This window comes from Pseudorca crassidens, chromosome 4 (genome assembly GCF_039906515.1).
Source record: "Pseudorca crassidens isolate mPseCra1 chromosome 4, mPseCra1.hap1, whole genome shotgun sequence".
NCBI lineage: Eukaryota > Metazoa > Chordata > Mammalia > Artiodactyla > Delphinidae > Pseudorca > Pseudorca crassidens.
Window position 1 is genome coordinate 6,956,787 of NC_090299.1, and position 17,999 is coordinate 6,974,785.

Genomic DNA, 17,999 nt, shown 5'->3' on the forward strand with positions numbered 1-17,999 from the left:
CCACACGCTGTGGAGCAGCTGGGCCCATGTGCCATGGCCGCTGAGCCTGCGCGTCCGGAGCCTGTGCTCCGCGGCGGGAGAGGCCTCAGCAGTGAGAGGGCCGGGCACAGCAAAAAAAAAAAAAAAAATCTAGGAAAAAGTTCATAAAACCTCAACAATCAGCATTGGTATAAAATTTCAAAATGGATAAACTGCTGAGTTGTTGGGTTCGTTATTCCATCTGTTTGATCTATTTTTCAAACAATCTGTTTTAATACCTTACTAAGTATGTCTCATATCCCACCCACAGTAAAGACACAGAAGATTGCTTAGTGTAAAAATGATTTTGTTACAACTTCATTAATTTAAACCCAGAATATGGCAATTAGCTCAGACCTGGTAAGACTAGTCTCCTTATTAAGTAGACAGCCACTAGTGTTTACTGATTACTCTGTTTCCTTCCACTGCTTGAAGAATTACTTTCTAATTTTCATATCATGCCTGCTACGAATCTTGTATTTTCTGCACTAAGCAATAATATCCAAGTCACATTTCTGCTTTCCGCATTTCACCAAAGAGGTTGTTTTGAGAAGAGCTCTGACACTAGTACACTAGAAAATAGGATATAAAGTTAAAGTTTTCCTTTTCCCACTTGAATCTGTGTCTAAGAGAGATCTTGTGTGGGGTATATCTTGAATGACTAGAGTAGGAGCTCTCTCAATTTTTTATACAAATGTCTCTGATATTAGTAATTTGTCTCTTCTCTCTTTTTTCTTGGTTAGCCTTGCAAAAGTTTGGATTTCCTCACATGTTATAATTTGCTAGCTCCTGTCATAGACACTTGAGGAACAAAAGTTTAGAAATATGTTTTAGTGAAAACATTTTGAAATTATAAAATTTATTTTTTTATTAATTTTATTGGAGTATAGTTGCTTTACAATGTTGTGTTAATTTCTGCTGTACAGCAAAGTGAATCAGCTATACATATACAGGTACCCCCTCTTTTTTGGATTTCCTTCCCATTTAGGTCACCACAGGGTATTGAGTAGAGTTCCCTGTGCTATACAGTATGTTCTCATTAGTTATCTATTTTATACATAGTAGTGTGTCTATGTCAATCCCAGTCTCCCAGTTTATCCCCCCTTTCCCCCCTTGGTATCCATGTGTTTGTTCTCTACATCTGTGTCTCTATGAAATTATACAATTTAAATGAGGTTAAACATTAGAGTTTATTTATTTTTCTGCCCTTTACTCTCCCCCCACCATATTTCTTTTCCATTCTTTCATTTCCTATTTCTTTGTAGTTTTATTTATGCTTCCTTACCAAAGACACATTCACTCCATTTCCTAAGATATGACTGACACTGCTTGTGCTTAAGCTCCTGTAGACCCTCCATTGCATGGGGGCTAATAATTAGTCACCTTTCCAGAGTCTAGTTTCCTCGCCATCTGTCACATTTCTTTTCTTATGAAATAATAAAATACGTTCTGCTATTTTAATACCAACTCAAATATTGTTGGAAGCAGCAACTTCAATAGCTTAAATACTTCTAATAGCCTAATCCAGAGTTACCTTTTATGAGTTCAGCAAAAGAGAAACATGTACTTGTTGTGGAATCTTATATTTATACACAGATAGTGGGAGTGGATAGGGGATTATGGTTTCTTGCCTGTATAAGCGATTTAACAAAAAATTAAGGTACCCATCAGTATTCATGAGTCCTCTTAGGCCAGGGTAGTGTGGGCATTACACAGACAGTGGACCTTTCATTTTAAACACTCTCTTTGGCATTTTGTAAATATATAGGTTTTATTAGGATTTCTCCTTCCCAGATTGGTATCACTGTTAAGAGAAAAGCTTACCTGCCTCCACTGCTAAGAGAAGGTGTCTTTAGATCCATGGGTCTGTCCTCTTCCTGTCCTGTGGGTCTTTGGTAGTTTCTGTGGCAATACATCATATTAAATACTAGGTTCCCTGCCAACTTGCGCTGGCCACCTCTTGCTAGCACTGCAGTCTTTCTGTGACAAGTCACAGCCTCTATTGTGCTTATGGGTCAGGTCATCCCATCCCACAGCCTCCATTTAGGGTCACCTCACACTCCTACTGCAGTGAAGGACCTTCACAAGAGCAGGTCCATGGACTCTTTCTGGGTCTCCCCCAGGGAGCACACAGGAAATGCTCTATTACCTAAGTTGTAGGAGCTTCGGGAAATTGTGGGCATAATCCCTGGTGGCATATTTGTCTGTTGGGCCTGTTCCAGATTAACATATAGACACGGTAAAAGGCGGTCCCTCACAGAATCCCAAGTAGGGATAGGGAAAACATTTATTGTTTTGTTTTGTTTGAGCCACAAATTGGGTGGTTTAAACAACAGAAATACACTTTGTTTTTCTTTTTAAGGCTCGTAAAGAGCTTTTCTTTTTCTTTATTTAATATTTATTTATTTGTCTGCGTCAGGTCTTTGTTGTGGCAGCGGGATCTTCCTTGCAGCATGTGGGATTTTCCATTGCGGTGCTCTTTGCAGCACGCGGGCTCTTTGTTGCCGTGTGCATCCTTCTCTCTAGTTGTGACGTACAGGTTTTCTCTTCTCTAGTTGTGGCGCGCAGTCTCCAGAGCACATGAGCTCTGTAGTTTGCGGCACGTGGGCTCTCTCGTTGAGGTGTGCGAGCTCAGTAGTTGTGGTGTGGGCTTAGTTGCCCCACGGCATGTGGGATCTTAGTTCCCCAACCAGGGATTGAACCCCCATCCCCTGTATTGGAAAGAGGATTCTTTACTGCTGGACCACCAGGAAAGTCCCCAGAAATGCACTTTCTCACAGTTATGGTGGCTGAAAGTCTCCCAGGTGTCAGCAAGTTTGGTTTTTCCTGAGACCTCTCTTACTGGCTTGTAGATGGTCGCTCTCTTGCTGCCTCTGGATGGTTGTAGATGGTTGTCCGTCTGTGTAAGTGCACCCTTTGTCTCTTTGTGTGTCCAAATGTCCTCTTCTTATAAGGTCACCAGTGAGACTGGATCAAGGCCCACACTAATGATCTCATTTTAACTTAATTACCTCTTTAAAGACCCCATCTTCAAGTACAATCACATTCTGAGGTTCTGGTTAGGACTTCAATATAAGAATTTTGAGGGAACACAATTCAGCCGATAACATCAATCTAATATCCATCTATCTATCTATTATCTATCTATTTATCTTTATCTGCTCATTTCTCTTCTCCCTATCTCAATGGCAACATTTTGAAAAAGGACCCTATGTTTTCCTTGCACCTCCCTCCATTCTTTTTCCTCTCTTCCTGTAAGAAACACTAGATTTTTTTAAAGTTGCCTTTTTCCCCTCTTGCTTTCCTGTGCCATGCTTTCCTCTTTTCAGTCACCTGGGAACATGGAGGTAGGGGATTTAAAATATACACTGAATATTATTGTATTTACATATTTCTTCTTCTTGGTGGTAGAACATCAGATATAGATATAGTAAACAATCCTTTTATTTATAAAATATTCTGATAAATAAATAGAAACTTCTGAAATAATATATGAGTAGTGGAAAACAAATATATTACCAATTTACAAAACATGGTGACTGCAGATATAAGTTGTAAGCAAAAAATGGTATTTTTAAGCTTCTTTATGCTTTTAACATTTTTATTTATTTATTTAAATTAATTTTGTTGGAGTATAGTTGCTTTACAATGTTGCATTAGTTTCTACTGTACCGCAAAGTCAATCAGCTACACGTATACATATATCCCCTCTTATTTTAGATTTCGTTATGCTTTTAACATTTTTAACTTCCCCCAAATTATTTATTTTGTAGTATGAAAAATCAGTATAGACTATATCAAATAATTCTTCAAATCTCAAGAGGAATTGCATTTTTTCCCCTTGAGTAGATAAATGTTCATCTTAGTCTCCTAGTTATGGTTTCCTATAGCAGTCTGTATTTTTTCCCACATCTCAATGGTATCTTTAAACATAGTTTAAAGTTTCTCATATACTGTAAATTTCAATAATTGAATTTGTCTCAAACACTGAATTGCGTTCTGTGAGAATATATACAAGGACGATTAAAAATAACAAAGAGAATCTCAAATACATAAAGCTATCAGATCTAAGTCTACCTCAGGATTTTTCATCTTTATTGTTAAGGTATTGTGCAAATACCTCAAACTGAGTTTAGCTTACAAAGAAAAATATTCTCAACCTGTTAAGAATAAAATTAATTCAGCTCAAATGATAGCAGATTCATTTAAATAAGTATAATTTTGACTATAAGCTTAAAGAAAATAGAGTTTCAATAAGGATAAATTTTTGACTCCAGATTTATATTAACACAAACCAAAAAGACTACCCAATAAGACAGATTGAAGACACATGTGAGTTTTATACTGCAGTGATAATTTCTGTATAGAACAGTTTTAATATCATATTACCAAATATTTGTGACCCCTTAAATGTACCTAAATAACAAAAAATACAAAATCATAAAAATTACTTATTATTTATCTATTTCTAAAGTATACAGTTGTTATAACTGGGCAATGGGAATCTAATGAGTTAATAACTGTTTCACAAAAGGTCACAAAGTTTTCAGCATCTTACAAATGATCAACAAAGAATAATTTGTATTAAGGTATTCCATATGAAACTCTTGTTGAGATAGAAAGATAGATAATTAATAGGTAGGTAAGTAGGCAGTAGAAAGGCAGGTAGGTAAACAGACAGATGGTTAAATAGATAAATGTGGAAGAAGAAAGTGAAACAATATATTCTTTTAAAATGTTTTAGGAATTTAGTATTTAAATGTGTGAAAGGGATAGGAGGATACAACCAGGTGCTGGTGATGTTTTTTTCTCATATTTAGACATTAGAACTGTTATCATTGAAAAGTTGAAGTATTAAAATGAGTGTGTAAGGACTATAATTGTTCATGATACCAATTACAGAGACCTTATTTCTCAAGTCTTTTGTTCTGCTGAGGATGCTTTTTCTCAAGTAATTGTTTTACAGTAATGTGACGGATAGATATCCATTTATAAATGACCATTTTCCTATGAATGTGTCATTCCTCTTTTCATTGAACAACCAATAGTTTCCTCAATGAAACAGTGAAATTAGTGAAATGGATAGGTTTGATATATTCTCATGCAGTATCTAACCTCCATTTAAAAAAAAGGCTAGGAAGGAATGTTCACCTTTCCTTTGGAGTGATAACATAGATTGTCACTGGCAAGCATATGCTCTCAGGGCTTCCTGAAATATTGATTGGAGTAATGGATTCTGTTGATATGTCATTTTCCCAGAAGATACATTAGAGATTTGAAGAATTAAACTGATGAATCTCTACATGTTGTTCTGGAGGCTACTGATAGGACTTATGACAAAAAGGAAGACAAACTTCAGAGGGGTCTAGAGGGCTTCCAAATAATTTGGTAGAACAGCGACTCTGGCAATCAAATGGCATCTTTAGAAATGTGGGAAGTCTTTTGGTTACTGCCTCTTTCACTTTCAAGCTAACTCTAGCAATTCACTCTTGCTTATCTCTTTCTTCCCATCTTTATATTATACGATTCTACATGCCCAGCTTGAGGGTTATTTCTCCTCTTCACCTCTTAAACAAACCTACTTTTCCTTCTCTCTTAAATATGTGATTAAAAATTTGGTGGTGTTGTTTTATTAAGACTTTATTTTTTAGATAAAATAAAATTTGTGTACTAGGTTCACAAATTGAGGGGAAGGTACAGAGATTTCCCATATACCCCCGGCCTCCACACATGCACAGCCTCCCCCAGTTATCAACATCCCCCATCAGAGAGGTACATTTGTTAGAATTGGTGAACCTACATTGATACATCACAATCACCCGAAGTCCATAATTTATATTATGGTTCACTCTTGGTGCTGTAAATTCTATAGGTCTGGAGAAATGTATAATGACATGCATTCATCATTATGGTATGATACAGAGTGTTTTCACTGTCCTGAAATTCTCTCTGCTCCATCAATTCATTCCTCCCTCCCACACACACCCCTGCAACCCCTGATCTTTTTACTGTCTACATTGTTTTGCCTTTTCTGGAATATTATAGAGTTGGAATTATACAGTCCATAGCCTTTTAAGATTGGCTTCTTTCCCTTAGTAATATGCATTTAAGGTTCCTCCATGTCTTTTCATGGCTTGATAGTGCATTTATTTTTAGCGCTGAATAGTATTCCATTGTCTGGATGTACCACAGTTTACTTACTTACTCGCCTAATGAAGGACATCTTCGTTACTTCAAACTTTTGACAATTATGAATAAAGCTACTATAAACATCCATGTGCAGGTTTTTGTGTTTGGACATAATAAGTTTTCAAATCTTTTGGGTAAAATACCAAGAAACATGATTGTTGAATCATAAAGTAAGAGTATATTTACTTTTGTAGGAAACCATCAGCAGGGATCAGAGTTCATGTTGCTCCACATCATCACCAGCATTTGGGATTGTCAGTGTTTTGGATTTTGATTATTCTAATAGGTTTGTAGGGGTATCTCCTTGTTTTAATTTTCATTTCCCTGATGATATGATGTGGAGCATCTTTTGTGTGCTTATTTGCCATCTGTGTATCTTTTTTTGGTGAGGCATGCGAAAGTCTGGCCCATTTGTTAAATCAGGTTGTTTGTTTCTTGCTGCTGAGGTTTAAGAGTTCTTAGTATATTTTGGATAATAATCCTTTATCAGATGTGGTTTTTGCAAATATTTTCTCCCAGTCTATGTCTTCTTGTTTTCTTGATATTGTCTTTCATAGAACAGAAGTTTGTAAATTTAATTAAATCCAATTTGTAAGTTATTCCTTTCATGGATCATGCCTTTTGTGTTGTATCTAAAAAGTCTTTACCATACCCAAGGTAATCTAGGTTTTCTCCTATATTATCTTCTAGGAGTTTTATAGTTTTGTGTTTCACACCTACATCTCTGATCCATTTTGAGTTAATTTTTGTGAAGGATGTAAGCTCTGTGTCTAAACTCTTTTTTTTTTTTTTTTTTTTTGCTTGTGGATGTCCAGTTGCTCCAGCACCATTTGTTGAAGAGACTGTCTTTGCTCCATAGTATTGCTTTTACTCCTTTGTCAAAAATCAGTTGACTATATTTATATGTCTCCTTCTAGGCTCTCTATTTTGTTCCACTGATCAATTTTCTATTCTTTCACTGATTCCATGCTTTCTTGATTACTTAGTTGTATAGTAAGTCTTGAAGTCAGGCAGTGTCAGTCTTCCAACTTTGTTCTTCTTCAGTATTTTCTTGGCTATTTTAGTTCTTTTGACTCTCCATGTAAACCATAGAATCAGTTTGTCCATATCCAAAAAATAACTTGCTAGTATTTTGACTAGGATTGCATTAAATTTGTAGACCAAGATAGGGAAAACCGACATCTTAACAATATTGACAATTTTGTTTTCCTACACACAACCATGAACTATCTCTCCATTTATTTAGTTTTTCTTTCATTTTGTTCATCAGTGTTTTATAGTTTTCCTTATATAGATCTTGTACATATTTTGTTAGATTCATACCTATTTCACTTTTTTAGTACTAATGTAAATGGTAGAGTGTTTTTAATTTCAAATTCTACTTCTTCATTGCTGATATATAATTGTATAAAAGTAATTGATTGGTATATATTAATTTTGTATTCTCCAACCTTGCTATAAACACTTATTAGTTTTGTCAGTTCTTTCAGATTTTTGACACAGATGATCATGTCATCTACAAACAGAGATAATTATATCTCTTCCTTCCCAATCCATATACCTTTTACCTCCTTTTCTTGTTTTACTGCACTAGCTAGAACTTCTAGTACAGTACTGAAAAAGAGTGATGAGAGGAGACATCCTTGCCTTGTTCTGACCTTAATGGGAAGACTTCAAGTTTCTCACCATTCAGTTTGATGTTAGCTGTAGAATTTTTATAGATATTCTTTATCAAGTTAAGAATGTTTGGCTCTATTCCTGGTTTACTGAGAGTTTTTATCATAAGTGGTGGCTGGATTTTATCAAATACTTTTTCTGCATCTATTGATATCATGTGATTTTGCTCTTTTAGCCTATTGATGGATTACATTAACTCATTTTTGAATGCTCAACCTGCCTTGCCTAACAGGAATAAATCCCACTTGGTTGTAGTGTATAATTCTTTTTGTACCTTGTTGTGTTCAACTTGCTAACATTTTGTTGAGGATTTTTGCATCTATGCTCATGAGAGATTTTTGCCTATAGTTTTCTTTTCTTGTAATGTCTTTGTTTGATTTTAGTATTAGGGTGAAGCTGGCCACATAGAATGAGTTAGGAAGCATTTCCTCTGCTTCCATCCTCTGATAAACCTTGTAAATAACTGGTACAATTTATTCCTTAGAGATTTGGTATAATTCACCAGTGAGCCAACTTGGGCCTGGTGCTTCCTGTTTTGGAAGGTTATTAATTGTCGATTCAATTTATTTAATAAGTATAGGGCTATTTAGATTGTCTATATCTCTTTTGTGTGATTTTTGGCAAATTATGTCTTTAAAGGATCTGACCCATTTAATCTAGGTTATCAAATGTGTGGGCATGGAATTGTTTATAGTATTCCTTCATTATCCTTTTAATGTCCATAGAGTCTGTAGTGATGCTACTTCTTTCATTTCTGATATTAGTAATTTGCGACTTGTCTTTTTTTCTCAACTAGGCTAAAGATTTATCAATTTATCTTATCTTTTCAAAGAAACAGCTTTTGGTTTTGTTGATCTAATCTATTTAGTTCTTGTTTTAAATTCCATTGATTTCTGCTCTAATTCTTACTATTTCTTTTCTTCTGCTTACTTTGCATTTTGTTTTCTATTCTCCTTTTAGGTTCTTCCTATGGAAACTTAGATTACTGATTTTAAATCTTTCTTCTTTTATAGTATATGCATTTGATGCTATAAAATCCCTCTAAGTACTGCTTTTGCTGCATCTCACAATTTTTCATAAGTTGTTTTTTAATTTTAATTTAGGAAAAAGTGATTTAAAATTTTTCTCCAGATCTCTTCTTAGACTCATGTGTTATTAAGAAGTGTGTTGGGGGCTTCCCTGGTGGCGCAGTGGTTGAGAGTCCACCTGCCGATGCAGGGGACACGGGTTCGTGCCCCGGTCCAGGAAGATCCCACATGCCGCGGAGTGGCTAGGTCCGTGAGCCATGGCCGCTGAGCCTGCGCGTCCGGAGCCTGTGCTCCGCAACGGGAGAGGCTACAACAGTGAGAGGCCCGTGTACCGAAAAAAAAAAAAAAGAAGAAGAAGAAGTGTGTTGTTCGATCTCCACATATTTTGGGATTTTCCAATTATCTTTCTATTATTGACTTCCAGTTAAATTTCATTGTTATCTGAGAATAGACGTTATATGATTTCTCTTCTTTTAAAATTTTAAGATGTGTTTAGACCAGGAATATGGTCCATATTGGGGAATGTTCCGTGTGAGTTCAAAAAGAATGTGTATGCTGCTGTTGTTGGAAGATTTAGTCTATAAATGTCAATTATATTCAGTTGATTGATGGTGATGTTTTGTTCAACTATGTGCTTACTGCTATTCTGCCTGCTCAATCTGTCCATTTCTGATAGAGGGATTTGAAGTCTTCAACCATGATAGTGGATTCATCTATTTCTCCTTGTAGTTCCATCAGTTTTTGCCTCTCATAATTTGATGCTCTGTTGTTAGACATATACATATTAAGGACTGTAATGTCTTCTTGGAAAATTAACCCCTTTATCATTACATAATGCCCTTCTTTATCCTTAATAATTTTCTTTCTTTGAAATCTACTCCATTTGAAATTAATGTGGCTACTTCTGCTTTCTTTGATTAGTATTACTATGATATATTTTTCTCCAGCCATTTACTTCAAATCTATATGTGTCTTTATATTTAAAATGAGTTTCTTGTAGACATCAGATAATTGGGTCTTATTTTGTGGTTCACTCTGACAGTCTTTTTTCTTTTAATTGGTGTATTTGGACCATTGATGTTCACAGTGATCATTGATATATTGGGACTCATATCTACCATCTTTATTACTGCTTTCTATTTAATGCTCTCCTTTGTTCCTATTTTTGCCTCTCACTTTTTGTATGCCTTTGGTGATTTCAAATGAGCATTTTATATGATTCCATTTTTCCTCCTTTCTTAGCATATAGGTTATACTTCTACTTTTTACCATTTTTATGGTTGCCATAAATGTGGCAATAGGCATTTACATATATAATTTAAGTCCCTTTTTGAATGACAGTATACCACTTCATGGGTAGTGTGAGTACCTAATAATAACACAATAATCCTAATTATTTCTTTTCATTCTTTGTATCATTGCTGTCATTCTTTTCACTTATATATAAGCATACATAAGCATATATATATTTGAAATATATATATAAGCATACATAATCAAATATACTGTTGGTATTATTTTTTGAACAAATATCTGTTAGGTCAACTAAGAATTTAAAAAAAGTTTTTATTATATTTTCACTTATTCCTTTTATGTTCTTCCTTTCTTTATGTAGATCTGAATTTCTGATCTTTATTATTTTCCTTGTCTTTAAAGAACTTTTTTCCCCCAATACTTCTCCAGTTTAAGAGAACTGGAGTTTGTTAACTCCAGTTAACAAATATGGTATTTATATATCTCAATATTTACTGTAAGTTTTAAGTGATGTTTAAATTCTGAATTATCTTTCCATAAAGATAGAGGCACATTGGTTTGTATTTTATAGGAAAACATTTATCTTTAGGTCACAAACATGAATGAGTATTTTTTGCCAATATTACAAAGATGATTCCAAACCCTAGCTAATCTCTTTCTCAAATTGCAACCCCTTGTTTAATCTTTAATGAAAATAGAGACCAAAATCAATTGCTTAAACATATCACTGTGTGAGATTATGGTGACTAAGAAGTCCCTGAAAGAGCAGTAAACCATGATTTTTGGAAAGCTCGGAACACTAGCAAGGTTTAATTGCAAAGGTTTAACAGAAGGCCACAAATTGTGTTTTCCTAAGAGAAGTAGTAACTATATATGTCATTCAGTAATGTACTGAAATGGCCTTGTCTAGTGTGAGTGTTGCGCAGAAACTCCAAGTCACTTTTTCCTGGTCTGTTATCTATCATAGCATGGCCCTTCACTCCACCTGCATAGACAGCCACTAAGCCATACTGGCCTGCTTCCTTCCATAATTTTTTGACAGCTAATGGCTCCATACAGGTGTCCCAAGGACAGTGACTCACCCAAGTTGTTAAACTTCTTCAAAGGAGGCAACCCAACTTTTTTTTAATCCGTGTAGTTTTGTACAAACTAATCAGAATCTATAGCTTTACCATTAGCTAAAATCTGATCTGAGAAAGCGTCATGAAATTCCAAAGCATCAATACCATTCATTGTTAATCCTGCCTTTTCTAGCACTTTTAGAGTAGCATATGTTGGTTCGAGTAAAAGTTGATCTTTCGAATCCTGAGACAAATGCACAAAATCCCTCAAATATGCCTTCGGGTTATAACCCAAGGCCAGAGCCTTTTCCTCAGCACTGCAGATGCACCATCAGTCAGGAAAGAAGAATTTGCAGCTGTCACTGTGCCATAGGGCTTGATGAATGCAGGTTTTATTTTGGCCATCTGCTTCAAGAAGGACAAATGCCACTATCTTTGGTAACTGTATCTTCTTCTGGTACTTTGAAGATGTACAACATCAGAAGGGAGTCCTTCATCCTGTGCCTTCTTAGCCAGACTGTGCAAGTGCAGTGCATACTCACCCTGTTGCAGTTGAGAAACAGCAAGGCAGAGGCAAGTCAGTCTTCAGAGTGATACATGGTCGTGCTCAGATGATAGGAAATTCAATCTGAATTTAGATATTAAAGATAGTCACTGACCTAGAGTCTTGGACTTATTGAGATCAAGCATGTGTTTCCTCAAATTACAAATAGGGACATAGGACATTAACTCTACACCACCTGCCATGACCACATCATACTGGCCAGAAGTAATCAAGCCAACACCTGTGGTCCTGGTTTGGTTAGCAAAAATGCAAGCCATGGTGACAGCGTATACAGGAGATGTATCAGAGAGGTCATCTCCAAGGGCAGCCTCTCTAGCCGCATTGCTTGTTTTCACTTCCTGTATAACTATGCCAAAGATGATATAATCAGCAACTTCCTTTGGGACACTGGTCTGATGCAACAAATCTGAAAGTACTCCTCTAGCCAAATTACATGTCATCAAGTCTTTATATGAAGTGCCTGGAAGCAGAATGGAGTGTGAACATTATCTACCACCACCACATTCCTTTTATAGGGTTTGGCCAAGGTCTTCTTTGATTTGGTCTGGGCAGCTGGGGCAGCTGGTGGCTAGTAGGAACAGCTCAGAGGACTCAAGAAAATCTGAGGGCCCATTTTGCTAAACTTAGAAGATTTTTTTCAAGTGTAAGTCAAGATGGAAGTCATCCTGAAATGGTCCCACCTTAGTTCTCATATGCTTAGGCTCCTGTTGTGGGCGGGGCTTGGCCCTAAGTTTCAGAGGTCAGAGGGACTTAGAAGTGGATCCAGCCTAGAAAGAACCATCGTGCAGGTCATCAGGCTCCAGAGGCCTAGCTGTCTGCCAGTCACCTGACTAGACAACCAGGCACATGACCTCTCCTTGATGGGCCTTCTTCCTTTCAATGGAAGAATTCTTTCTGTCCCTTTAGCCAAAGTGAAGGGCAGTGTTAAGGGACCTGCAGGAAGTTAGCATGGGGGTGGGGTGAGATTAGTCAGGAAGTATCTTGGGGGCTTGGCTAGCACCAGGCTGCAGAAAGTAAAGTCCTCTGCTCCCCTACCCCAACTTTAAGCACTTTCTACTCTTCACCTCAGAATGGTGGCCTCCCTGGTGACTGACGGCTTCACTGTCTCCAGGATGCTCTGTGCTCAGGTGAGTCTGGCTAGGATGTTCCCGAGCCCAGGCAGAACTCTCCTGCAGGGGCTGGGGCAGCCTCTGAGCCTCATCTCCTCTGCCAAAACACTTTTAGAAACATCATTTGCAAGACATGTCTCCTGGCAACAAATTCCCTCAAGTTTTATTTATTTGAGAAAGTCTATTTCTCCTTCACTTTTTTTTTTTCTCTCCTTCACTTTTGAAGGATAATTTCACAGGTTACAGACTTCTAGGTTGGTGGGGTTTTTTTTCTCTCAACAATTTTTTGTTTGTTTGTTTTATTTTTGTTTTTGTTTTGCATTTAAAACTGGCCTTTTAATTCACTGGGTATTAAGAGTCAGGCAGAAATGAAACAGTGGTACAAATCATTGGTACAAACCAATGGTACAAATCAAAGCAATGGTACAACAATGGTATAAATCTTCTCTAAGTCTTCAAATTCCTCGTGCTCAGCTTTTGTTGTTGCTGTTGTTACAAAAATAAGAGGAATTGCAAAATTAACTTCCGCTTTAATATTTCCAATGCCATATTTACCCTCTTGGAGGTTCGTGCTCTCTATCAGATAGAAGTAAAATGTCTTTTCCACCCTTCCAAAGCAGAAATGAATTTTATAGTTTTGTATAGAGACTCAAAATATTGCCTTTTCCCACCCCATCCTTGCTCTTTTTCTTCTCCCTGACTTGAGATGACAAAGGAATGTGTATCTCAGAAGCAGAAGTTTGCCCCTCCCTGTGGCTAGTCCTTAACACCTCCTCCCCAGCCTCTCCTTCTTCCATCAAATGTGTGAGTCCGCCAACCCCTTCCCCTGGTGCCTGGGGTGGAAGTGAGAGAAAGGGCAGGGAGAAGAGGACAGAAGGTGACGAAGAGGGTTAGAAATAGTTTTACCCCAGCTACCATCAGTGGGACTAAAGATCCGAGAATTTACATGATATATGTAGAAATCTCTCAACGTTTTAAATATTTCACTCTGCTTTCTTCTTGCTTGCATGGTTTCTGAGGAGAAGTTGAAGGCAGTTTTTATCTTTGTTCCTCTGTGGGTAAGATGGGTTTTTTACCCCCCTCTTGCTTCTTTCAGGATTTTTTTCTTTCCCTTTAGTTTTCTGTAGTTTGAAAAAGATATGCCTAGCTTAAGGGCTTTTTTGCCATTTATCCTGCTTGGTTTTCTCTGATATTCCTGGATCTGTGGTTTGGTGTCTGACATTAATTTGGGGAAATTCTCAGTCATTATTGTTTTTTTCTGTTCCTTTCTCTCTTTCTTAGGGTTTTAGTTAACTAGTTTCCCCAGAGGGCAGGCCTTCTTGAAAACAGAGTGCTCTGGAGTATTTAAAAATGGTTCCTTTTCCCCTGCCCCTGCCAGAAGCCCAAGGGGATTTTTCTCTAAATATTTGCTCTGAGAACCTGGTTGAGTTCCTTGTAGTAAATTTTATGATGCTGGGGGTGGGCCCATCTGTGGCCAGGTTACCATTTTTTAGCTCTTTTAACTCTTTTTTTTTTTTTTGTGGTACGCGGGCCTCTCACTGCTGTGGCCTCTCCCGTTGCGGAGCACAGGCTCTGGACGCACGGGCTCAGCGGGCATGGCTCACGGGCCCAGCCGCTCCGTGGTGTGGTATGCAGGGTCTTCCCGGACCGGAACACAAACCCGTGTCCCCTGCATTGACAGGCGGACCCTCAACCACTGCGCCACCAGGAAAGCCCTCCTTTTGCTTTTTAATGCTTATGTTAATTTTTAATTCACATTGAAAGCTTCGCATGTTGATTTCTATCAATTATTATTTGATGGTATATTTTCATTTATATCCAATTTTGAAAGCCCCTTTCTGTCTGAAGACCAGATACCTGCATGTTATAATTTATATTTCCTGTTGTTTAATTTAGCATTTGTTTCTTTAATTTTTAAAATTTTAATTTTTAAAATTTATTTTTTATTTTTAAAAAATTAATTTTTATTGGGGTATAGTTGCTTTACAATGTTGTGTTAGTTCCTACTGTACAGCAAAGTGGATAAAGTATATGTGTGCATATATCCCCTCTTTTTTGGATTTCCTTCCCATTTAGGTCACCACAGAACACTGAGTAGAGCTCCCTGAGCTATACACTGGGTTCTCATTAGTTAACTACTGTATACATAGTATCAATACTATATATATGTCAATCCCAATCTCTCAATTCATCCCACTCCCCCACCTTTACCCCTTGGTATCCATACATTTTGTTCTCTACGTCTGTGTCTCTATTTCTGTATTTCAGATAAGATCATCAATACCATTTTTCTAGATTCCACATATATGCATTAATATGTGATATTTGTTTTTCTCTTTCGGACTTGCTTCACTCTGTATGACAGTCTCTAGGTCCATCTATGTCTCTACAGTTGACCCAATTTTGTTCCTTTTAATGGCTGAGTAATATTCCATTGTATATATGTACCACATCTTCTTTATCCATTCCTCTGTTGATGGACATTTAGGTTGCTTCCATGTTCTAGCTATTGTAAAGAGTGCTGCAATGAACACTGGGTTGCATGTGTCTTTTTGAATTATGGTTTTCTCAGGGTATATGCCCAGTAGTGGGATTTCTGGGTCATATGGTAATTGTATTTTTCGTTTTTTAAGGAACCTCCATACTGTTCTCTATAGTGGCTGTACCAATTTACATTCCCACCAACAGTGCAAGAGGGTTCCCTTTTCTCCACACCCTCTGCAGCATTTATTGTTTGTAGATTTTTTTAATGACGGCCATTCTGACTGGTGTGAGGTGATATCTCATTGTAGTTTTGATTTGCATTTCTCTAATAATTAGTGATGTTGAGCATCTTTTCATGTGTTTGTTATCCATCTGTATGTCTTCTTTGAAGAAATATCTATTTAGGTCTTCCACCCAGTTTTTGATTGGGTTGTTTGTTTTTTTGGTATTGAACTGCATGAGTTGTTTGTGTATTTTGGAGATTAATCCTTTGTCAGTTGCTTCATTTGCAAATATTTTCTCCCATTCTGAGGGATGTCTTTTCATCTTGTTTATGGTTTCCTTTGCTGTGCAAAAGCTTTTAAGTTGAATTAGATTCCATTTGTTCATTTTTATTACTCTCGGAGGTGGGTCAAAAAAGATCCTGCTGTGATTTATGTCAAAGAGTGTTCTGCCTGTGTTTTCCTCTAAAAGTTTTATAGTTTCTGGCCTTACATTCAGGTCTTTAATCCATTTTGAGTTTATTTTTGTGTATGGTGTTAGGGTGTGTTCTAATTTCATTCTTTTACATGTAGCTATCCAGTTTTCCCAGCACCACTTATTGAAGAGGCTGTCTTTTCTCCATTGTATATTCTTACCTCATTTTAAATTTTTGCTCCTTTAATATATTTGAAATGTACCCTGGTGTATGATGTAGGGTAGAGCTCAAAATTTGAATAATCTGCATACTTTTTGAAAGTTCATTTTTCTGTTTATTTTTTTCTGATGGTTTAAAGGCCTCCTTTGTTAATTTCTATTTATAAATATGTTTACTTGACTTTTATATCAAATTAATATTTTTAAATTACTGTATAAATCTCCATTGAAGAGATGTCATCAAGCTCAGTAAAATTTATGTAAAAATTTTCCAGCTTTTTTTGTTTTTCAAAGTTATCTATATTTTAAAATCCAGAATGGAATCTTAAATTTCCATTTATTTTAATATGCTATATTATTTTCCACTTATTTTGATACAAAATGTTATTTTTCTTTATTTACAAGTATTTCCATTAATTATGTGAAGTCATTTTTTGTTATTCATCCATGTTTTCCTGTAATAAAGTCAATCCCATTTTTAAAAATACATGATGGGATTTAATTTATTATTTTATTAAGAGTTCTGCCTCACATAGGGGTAGGGTAGTGGAAGATACAAACTATTGGGTGTAAGAGAGGCTGAAGGATGTACTGTACAACACAGAGAATATAGCCAATATTTTGTAATAACTGTAAATAGAAAGTAACTTATAAAAATTGTATAAAAATTTAAAAAGTAATTAAAAAAAGAGTTATGCCTCAATATTGATAAATTTGCTTAGGCTATAGATTTCATATTGTTATTTTTTACAGGTTTGTTAGCAATTGTGAACATAACATGGGAAGCTTTTCATCTTTTCTAAGTTGTGCTTCTGTAACAGCAGTCAAATGTTTCTTCAGATGTTAAAGTATTATGCTGTTAAAATTGGCGGTAATCGTCACTTTTAATTATAGTAATATTTCTGAAAACTTTCTCTAATTTTATTTTTATTGTTTTAGTTATTTTTGAGTTTTCCTTGAGACAATATAAACTGTTGGTATATATTTTATATAAAACAATCTACTCCTTTCATCATTTGTTACTGTAGAATTACACGTACAATTTATTTATAGTTAAATATATGGTTCTACACAGTGTCTGCAGGCACAACACATCCACACCTAGTAATACTACTCCAACCCTTATAAAAGGTGATGAGGAAGGCAGCCAGCTTTGAGTGGAGCCTCAAGCAGGAAAGTGTTGTTTTCTCTATTATGCCACCTAGAGATCTGTGTATTTTACTGACCATTTCAAGCAAACAGATCTTGATTTTTAAAATGAATTCTACAGTTCATATCTTAATTTTTATTAACGCTGCTCTCATTTTTTATTACTTTCTTTTGTCCCACTATCATTAAGTTCATTAATTAGTTTTCTAGGTTATTGATTTTAATACTCAGTTTTTTCATTTTATATAGTAATACAAAATTTGCTGTTAATATTCCTCTGCTTACAAAGTATGTTATATGCCATATATTTTGAAACATGGTGTTCATATTAATATTTTCAAAATAATCCTCTTCTTCTTTGACCTGAGTGTTTCAAAAAAGTGTTTTTGTGTTTTGTTGATTTAAATATCCAAACAAAATTCTTCCTAAATTGATCTATAGATTTAGTGTGATCTCAAATAAAACTAGGAGCATTTTATTTTAGTAGGAAGCAGCTGATTTTACAATGCTCGGTGTTCCAATGGTAGCTTCTAAGATGTGTGAGCTCAGATAAAAGCAGATACAAACATAGGTGTAGACTTACAAGAGAAGTATTGGAGAGAAGTGCTTT

At 36.0% G+C, this 17,999-nt stretch overlaps 1 pseudogene; it reads right to left on the minus strand.

The window, feature by feature from the left end:
- Positions 1-17,999, minus strand: part of LOC137224144 (trifunctional enzyme subunit beta, mitochondrial-like) — a 94,133-nt pseudogene that overhangs the window by 68,296 nt on the left and 7,838 nt on the right.